Genomic DNA, 9,489 nt, shown 5'->3' on the forward strand with positions numbered 1-9,489 from the left:
TCTTTCCCTTCTCCCAGAACCAGACCTCTTCCAAGCCTGCCACCAGCGCTGCCTGTCCCGGCTGAGGACCCCCAGTCTCTCATAGCCGGGGTCTCCCCTCCTGGCAGCCTGTCCCCCTTGGCTGGGGAAAGGGCCTGCTTCATCCACGGGGTCCATTCAACCTGGGTATAACACGCCCATCCCCCCTCCACCCTGGCCCCGCCCTCACTCCGTTCTTTGCGTGGCCGGTGGAGCAGTCTGTTGCCCAGGGCTACGCATGGCTGACATCCACTCCCAGAACGAGATGCCAGCCCCTTCTCTCTGCACGCCCAGTGCTTGGTTTGGTTTTCTTGGAGACTTTCTCTCCCTTTCTTTTTGAGAAGATTCCCCCAAAGAGAGAGCGAGGAAATGGTTGGAAGTGTGAGTCTTGCACTGGGGGTAAGTGATACTCTTTTCTTCCCTGCGTACCCAACTCAGGAAGGGGAGAGGAAAGGGGTAGCAGTTGGATGGATAGCAGAGCTGATGGCTTGCTTCTTAGTAAGCCAGGGAGGGGTGTCTAGCCCCCAGTTACGTATAACTTCCGTGAGAACGGGGCACAGGCGACACCCCTTTGCTTTAGTTTTGTGCACCAGCCACCCATCTGAGGCGACAGGAAAAGGCCCGCTCAGCATCCTATTACCTGAACCAGTTCCCTGGTGGCCTCAGTCCAGGATCTCACCTGAGGCCCCCAGTACCAGGGCATTATTGACTCTAGTGCCGAAGTCTCTCCCAACCAGGGAGTGGGGAACCAGGGTGGCTGGATCCTGTCCCTGGTTGGCTGGACAGTGTGGGCATTCTGGCTGGAGGGACAGGGCCTGGTCTGACTAGCCCTGTCATCCTTTGTCCTGCCCTTGCTGCTGGAGTGTCAGCATGGCTCAGGGTCCCTAGGTCTGTGCATAAGTAACTGGAGATAATTACTCCAAGGGAAGAGGTGGATTATCCCTGCTGGGCCCACCTGTATCGACAGAGCGTGGACATGCCTTTTATCTGAGTCCAGGCAGGCAGGGGCCCAAAGCACATTGGAGCTTTGCTCTCATTCAGCTGCTCCAGCAGGAGGGAGAGTGTGCCTCCCTGGCAGTCCCACACAGGATCGGAGTGCGTGGGTGGAGTTCGGGGATCCTGGCATTTTAGGAAGAACTCTTTCGCGTCAATGACAGGCCATACTAACTGCTCGCTGTAGGTTGCCCCCACTCCCGCAGTGCAGAGAACAGCCTTTCACTCTTCCCCAGAATAGCAAGGCAGTGTCTGAGCCCTCGGGGCCGTAGGCATAACCTTCACAAACAGAAATCAATGAGAATCAGGTGGGAAGTGGTATCCTCAACACATTTCTGATGAATAATAATTGTTTATATTTGCAGGGACTTTTTATATGCTAGATTTGGGGCTAGGAGTTCAGGGTATGCAGCGTGTAGACACATGACCCTGTTCCCAAGTTGTGGACAACTAGAAATGTATCTCCAGTCCTCCTAAGCCAGGGAGAGTCGAACAAGGTGGGGCGTATACATTAATAAGAGTTTCTGTCACTTTATACACACCATCTCATTTAATCCTCACAACCACCCTACGTGATTGGATACTTTGATTATCCTCAGTTTTTCCAGATGGGAAAGCTGAAGCTTCGAAGTGTACATAACTTGCCCCAAATCACATGGGTAGACAAGGACAAGCCAGGGATCAGTCCCTGGTCTCTGGCGTTGGATGTAAACTTTTAACCCCTGTGATACTGCCTGAGTCTTTACCAGCTTAGCAGACATGGGTCTCGGCAGGAAAATAGGGGTGTTCAGAGCTCACAGACTTCAGCATAAATGGTGCAATTTTTCCTAGTTTTTATAGTTAGGTCTTTAAAAAAAAAATCAGAGCCGATAGAATAGCTGCTGTGGTTCTCTTCCACCCTAGATCTCTAAGGAGCAGGTGGTTTTCTCTGCATGGGACACGCAATTCTAGGTCACTTCAGAATAATCATTGTTACCCTAAACAGAGTAAGCTGAGTGTTGTTTTTATTTATTTATTTATTTTTGCGGTACGTGGGCCTCTCACTGTTGTGGCCTCTCCCGTTGCGGAGCACAGGCTCCGGACGTGCAGGCTCAGCGGCCATGGCCCACGGGCCCAGCCGCTCCGCGGCATGTGGGATCTTCCCGGACCCGGGCACGAACCCGCGTCCCCTGAATCGGCAGGCGGACTCTCAACCACTGTGCCACCAGGGAAGCCCCCCGAGTGTTGTTTTTAAAATGACCAATCTAATTGCAGCTCATAGGTGGATCTGGTAGCCACTTAAATAGAGAGTCTAGGGAGCTGGGTAGAGGGAAGCACTAAAAGAATTTGTGCAAAGAGCATCTCAATGACTGGACTGTCCTATAAGCAATTACTGTTTAGATTGTAGAGTAAAGGTTTCAAAGGTTAAAATCCAAGCACGTGAGCAGAACACAAAAATGTTCCAGTTGCTGGAGGATCTGTGGCAGCCCCTAAACTGAACAGAGAAATGACCCACAGATAGAGGATTCCAACAGAAGCCCAGCAGAGCTGCACTGAAATGCCCTCTGCCTTCTTTTTTTAATGGTCTCAAGAGGCAAGAGTTTCAAATCACAGATGCATTTACCTAGTTCTGTGTTATTATCAATAACTATGATTAGTTATTGATTGAGTTATTAAGCTCAAGAAAATGAGTGGACACACTTTGTAGTTTTTGTTTTGTTTTATTCAAATTTAGCAAAACTCACCATTTTATTTTCTCAAAGCTTCTGAACATGTCTTTCAATGAAAAGAAGCAATTATAAATTTTGAGGGCAAGATTTTCTAGAAAGTAGAGCGGAGGAGCGTGGGGGGAAAGGAGAGTTTTTGGTTTGTCTACGCACAGTTCCTCTTCCCAGGCTGATCTCTACCAGCGGTGTCCAGAGAGAGCCTGCATTTGTAAGGATGTCGGAACCCACAAATGTCAGATGATTTGACTTGAAGGTTAACATATGACTGCCTCGTTCTCTGGCACATTCTGTGTCCTGAAGCTGAAACAGAATGTACCAGCCACTTCTTGTGGCTAGGGATGAAGACCATCGGGGCCAGGATCTTTTGAGACTTTCCTTCTTTGTTTACAGTCCTGTCTCTGAGCCAGAAGCCCCGTCAACACAGCGGTGTGCCCTCTGGCACGCGGTCAGCCGGGCCTGGCACTCCTAGCAGTCAGGTTTCCGACCGCTGAAATCAGAGGCTGGGGTCCGATCTGCTGAGACGTGCTGTTGCTGTCAGGATCTTCTGTGAGGCTCCTGGACTACTTTCCATGGTCGGTGAGGGAGCAAAACTGGTCGGGAATGAGTTGGCTGTGGCATAAATCCCGGTACCTGAGCCACGCTCCCCTCCGTTCATCTCGGCTGTGCTGACCCAGCGTTGACGTGAGGCAGTGTGCCGCCAGGGCCAAGGGCAGGGAGAGAACAGCACGTTGGCCAAGGGCACGAGAGCCAGGAAGGGACAGTCCTCAAGCCTGAGGGGGAAAGGGTGAGAGAGAGCTGCGAAGTCTGCGTGAGGAGTGTTTACAGGAAGGCAGTCGACGTGGCGACAGCAGGCAATTAGGGATTCCCAAGTGAGAGCGGGTGGAAGACCTCCTTCTGAGACGTGGCCTGCTGGGGGGCGCGATGTCCCCCGCCCATCTGCCACTTGCTCAGACATTCCTCTGGGACCCAGAAATCCAACCAAGCACAGACCTCTGGAGTCGAGAGTAAAATTTCACAAATGCAGCCCTGGCATTGTTCCTTAGCGGACGGCTTTTTCTTTTCGTGAAATCCCATCTCTTCTCCCAGCATTCAGCACCTGCTCTGTTCCTTAATAGCTCCCCAGGGCCTAGATCCAGCTGGGCTTCACTTACAAAAACGAGAAGGATTACAGGCTTCTAAACAGAAAGGATGGTAGAGATCATCTAGTTCACTGACCTCATTTTACAAATGAGGAAATGGTGGCCAAGAGAGGCTGAGTTACTTCCCTGGGGTCACACAGCTTGTGCAGGGGGCAGAGGGGGGATATCAGCTCAGATGGATGAGCCCTCACTTAGCCTGTGAGGGGTCAGCGGAGCCGAAACCTGCCTCCTCAACACTGTTCTCTCCACACTGGTGGGTGGAGGACCATTAATTAATGAACACAGTATAAGTAAATGTTATTAATGTGGCCAGAGGACCCAGAAACTCTCAAATCCTGCCTTCAAGTAATCATTCCTTTATATGAAGTCCCTAAGAGAAATATATCCATGGGACAAATGATCAGTAAGGCAAAAGGGAATATTTTTAATTAGCCCAGGCTCTGTGCCAGACCTAAGAGGATTCTATCAGATTAAAGTCAGAGCTGGCCTAGGCAGCAAGCCCCCGGCCAGAATGATGCAGTCCATTTTTAGGAGGTTGTTTGGAAATGCCAGTAAGGGGGGAAATGGAAGAGCAAGGTGGTCCATGGAGACAGAAGTTCTCCTCTGTTCTGAAAATCTTGATGGCACTGAGCTGGACACCAAAATGGACTCAGGGGCCATTTTTTCAAACTTGTTCAATTAGTAATTTAAGAGCTGAGGGTGCTAAGGTCTAGAGAGGTAAAGTGACTCCTCTCCCAGCTTGACAAAGCTCTGGGAACCTTCGGACAGACCATGGTGGAGCAGCCTGTCCAAGGGGCGGTGGTTTGATGGGATCCTTTAGAAAACTGAGAAGCTGCTGGAGGGCCCGAAGGGGAGCGAGACCCGCGGTCACACCTAAGAAGCTCAACACTCAGAGACATCCCAACTCGAGACAAACGGCAGAACCAGGTCCTTCCCCTCTCCAAAGGCAGATGGGCTCAAAGACAGGTGAGGCCCAGAGGCTATGCGGCTGACCTTCCGGGAGCATCGGGATAGATGATGGGACCTGATGGCAGGCAGTCCTGGGAGTCGGACAGAACTCCGAAGCGCTGAGTGTTCACCTGGGTCATTCAGGCAGAGACTGGATGAGTTAAAGAGGCCCTTTAATGACTGGTTTGATCTGACAGATGCTAATTGGTAGGGTTCTTCCTATCCCGTCCCACATTACTTCCTGACCGAGCAGGGGGTCCTAGAGATCTGAGCGGGTGTAATGAAGACGCTATGAGATCATCCGAGACTGTGCCGTGGATATAAAAAAAGGGAATCAACAGTTTCCTGTCATTCTAACACTCAGAAAGGCCCTACCGTGAACATTTCCCTCCCTCCCTTCCTCTCTTTTTCTTCTTTCGTTCCTTCCTTCTCTTTTCCCCGCAAAGAGATGCTTCATTAAGAGGCCACAGCTTGGCTCCTAGAGCAAAGGTGACAGCTGTTGCCGGACCCCAGCAACAGACTCGAGCTGCGGGTAACCCAGAAAGGCTCTGCTTTGGTTCTCCCCGCAGGCGTGTTCCAGCCAGTTCTCTGGGTAGGTGGGTTTTCTCTGCTTCTCGGTGCAGTGGTGGGCCACCCACCATCACATGCTCCTGTGTGCTTCCTGACACTCAGCCTCTCAACTGGAGTCACGCTGCACAGAGTTTAAAAAAAAAAAATCTTTGTTTTACTTAATATTAAATTGTGTGTAATTTCTCACGCAATTAGGTATATATATATATTTAAAGGGAACGCTATTTATTTATTTATTTGTCTGCCTTGGGTCTTTGTTTCTGTGCGAGGGCTTTCTCTAGTTGCGGCGAGCGGGGGCCACTCTTCATCGCGGTGCGCGGGCCTCTCACTATCGCGGCCTCTCTTGTTGCGGAGCATGGGCTCCAGACGCGCAGGCTCAGTAGTTGTGGCTCACGGGCCCAGTTGCTCCGCGGCATGTGGGATCTTCCCAGAGCGGGGATCGAACCCCTGTCCCCTGCATTGGCAGGCAGATTCTCAACCACTGCGCCACCAGGGAAGCCCAATTAGGTATTTTTTAAGAATATTATTGCAAATGAAGATAACATGATTTATTGAATCAATCTGCTTTTGTGGGCTCTTCAAGCAGTTTCTAATTTTTCACCCTGATTTATATTTTTATACATCAGTCTTGGTGGATAAGTATGATTCTTTCTGTACGGTAAACTCTGATGTTCTTAGAAGGGACAGTCTCATGTTTAAGGATACCCATATTTTAGTGGTCTTGATACATTCGGCCAAATTTCTTTTTGGAAGGAGCAAGCCAATTCACACTTCACACTGACAGCAGAATATGAGTCTCCATCTCACTGCAATTTCTTCAGCATTTTACCTTTGCCATTTTGACAGCTGGAAAATTTATCCTTTTTATTTTAGGAACTCTTTTTTTTTTTTAATTTGGGTGCACCGAGAGGCCTGTGGGATCTTAGCTGCCCAACCAGGGATCGAACCAGGGCCCCCCAGTGAAATCGCCAAGCCCTAACCACTGTATCGGCAGGGAATTCCCTAGAACTTTTAAAATAGTATGGTATTGGCTACTATATTTGTTTCATTTTTAAACCCAGCTTATTTGAGATTTTATTTTAATGTGATCATTTAATAAAGATGTACTGTTGCTCGTTGTTCCCTGGGATTGTAGAGCGTAAAATGTAGACAACTGGATAGATATATCAGCCCTAAAGTATTTCTAAATTTTGTTAAAATCACCTGTGGAATTTGCGCATCTATTTCCTTTGTGATTTCCTTTAAGTGTGTTTAGAAAAACAGGCCTTATCCAGAGATCAGTTACATTCTAATACATGTATTTTTCAGTCTTTTAAGACAGCGGTCCCCAACCCCCAGATCCACAGCCTGTTAGGAACCAGGTCTCACAGCAGGAGGTGAGCGGCTGGCGAGTGAATGAAGCTTCAGCTGCCGCTCCCCATTGCTCCCCATTGCTCCCCATCGCCTGCATTACCACCTAGGCCATCTCCCCCCACTCCACCCCCATCCGTGAAAAAAATGCCTTCCATGAAACCGGTCCTTGGTGCCAAAAAGGTTGGGGACGGCTGTTTTAAGATACAGCTTTTATGATACTAAAGCTAATTGTGAAAGTACCTCCTCTGTGTCATTCCTTATCCAAGCTTTCATGGAAGATTTAATTTCACATGCAAATCAATCCTGCAAAATGGATACCCTTATTATCTCCTTGTCTAGAAAGTGAAGGCACTGACACTTGCAGTGGTTAAGTGACATGCCTACATCACTAGCCATCAAGTTACAGAGCCAAGGCCCTCTGGCCAGTGACAGGGCTTTTCCCTAGGAAGCAACGCAGTTTTAGCAGGGGAAAACTAGACCAACCAACACTGAAAAGTAGAGATGAGATAAAGATGGAGAGGGTCTAGCATGCTCCTTTCTGCTTAAATGACTTCACACCCGTGTTAGAATAAAACCAGACTCCTAAATGTGTAGGATCAGGCCCCTGCTTTCCTCCTGTCTGACCTCCATCCCGCCCCCCCAAACTTTATTCAACTCACATCGACCTTTTTCCTGTTTCTTTAACAGGCCAAGTTCATTTCTGATTTAGGGCCTTGGCCTGACTATGGTAAAGTGATCATTTACCATTTTTTTTTGTCTTGAAATTTACATTACCTAGTAAATATTTGCTACTAATTTTTGTAGTTTTTTTTTTTTTTTTTTTTTTTTTTTTTTTTTAAGGGAGGAGTTGTACCATTCTGGGAATTCAACTTCTATGATACGATGCTTCCCTTTCTAGGGCCTTAGCAAAGACAGGGTGAGATCACAGAATAGTGCAGCTGGAAGAAACTTGGATTTCCTTCCATAAACAAGGATATAGGTTGCCAGAGAGTTGGGGGATGTGCCTGAGATTGCGCAACTAAATTAACAGTGTGCCAAAAAATTACTAGAAATATGATCTTTTGACAGAATTCTGGTACCTTCAAATTCCCAGACTTCTCATCAATTTTCTCCATTTATTCATTCTTTAAGCAAATGGTTATCAATCAGTTAATATGTTCCAGGAACTACACGAGGTGCTTAGGGTGTAGTAGGGAGCTTTACAGACAAAACCTCAGTACTTACAGAAGTCAAATTCTTGTTTGTGTGTGTGGAGCAGTGAAGGCGATAGAAAATAACAAACAAAGGTACAATATAATTTCAGGTCTGGATCAGTGCTATTCTAGCTCCTTTATAAGCTTCTCCTTGTAATCATTTACATTCTGCAGGTAGATCTCCACCTGTCTTCTCTTAGGCGTGGAATGGTATGATGTTTGGTTTCAGGGACATCTTTTCAAGTAAGACATCAGAGCAGGAGTGAGGTCAAATAAATCTCTAAGGAAGCACCTTGTATACTATCTGTCAAAAATAACAGAAAGATTTGCCACTGAAATGTTCATAATTTTTAAAAAACTCTGAAAGTTGACCTTGCTATAAGAAAATAGACCCTACTGAATAGAAGGGAGATATATACTTTGGAAATCTAAGTACCATCTTTCACTAAAGGAATACATCATTCAACTTGCTTTCACACCAGTTACTTATTATTGCTTTGAGAATAAGGTAGCTAAAATGTTAATTTTTTTAGTTTTATTTTTTATTGTGGTAAAACATACATAACAAAATTTACAGTTTTAACCATTTTTAAGCGTACAGCTCTATGGTGTTAAATACATTCACACTGTTATACAACTATCACCACCATCCATCTCCAGAACTGTTGATCACCCTGAACTGAAACTATACTCGTAAAACAAAACCTCGCCATTTACCCTGCCCCCAGCCCCTGCTAACCACCATTCTACTTTCTGTCTCTATGAATTTGTCTAGTACCTCATGTCAGTGGAATCATACACTATTTTAAAATATTATTTTTAAAACTGACCTACTCTTTATAGGAATCAAATAGTAAATTACTAGCACAAGTTAACTCTGTTCTGACCATTGTCACTGATTGTGGTTTTTATGCATTTTGCTTATTAAATCTGTGAGGTGGTGTTAGTGAAGGAGATGATTTCAGGTCATTTTGACAAAATAAATCACTAGAGCCCTCTCATGACATACAGGGCTTCTAAGTGAATTGAAGAGGGTAAGTTTCGGACCAAGATCAACTTAACTACTTGTGTGTTATGGTTATTGATTTCCTAATTGGAAATATAAGGTTTCTTTTTTGGCCGTGCAGCTTGCAGGATCTCAGTTCCCCAACCAGGGATTGAACCTGGGCCCTGGCAGTGAAAGCCCGGAATCCTAACCACGAGGCCACCATGGCACTCCCAGGAAATATAATTTTATAAGAGCTTTAGGTCCTACATCGTATGGGTTTGAGGTGATGCTTCTGGTGCCAATAAAAAAATTTCTCCGATGTTCAGAACTATTTTCTTTCCTGAAATATCACTAAAAATGGTTTTGAGGGCTTCCCTGGTGGCGCAGCGGTTGAGAGTCCGCCTGCCGATGCAGGGGACGTGGGTTCGTGGCCTGGCCCGGGAAGATCCCACATGCCGCGGAGCGGCTGGCCCCGTGAGCCATGGCCGCTGAGAGCCTGCACGTCTGGAGCCTGTGCTCCGCAACGGGAGAGGCCACAACAGTGAGAGGCCCGCGTACCGCTAAAAAAAAAAAAAAAAAAA

This window comes from Lipotes vexillifer, unplaced genomic scaffold, assembly GCF_000442215.2.
Source record: "Lipotes vexillifer unplaced genomic scaffold, Lipotes_vexillifer_v1.1 scaffold165, whole genome shotgun sequence".
In the NCBI taxonomy this organism is placed as follows: Eukaryota; Metazoa; Chordata; class Mammalia; order Artiodactyla; family Lipotidae; genus Lipotes; species Lipotes vexillifer.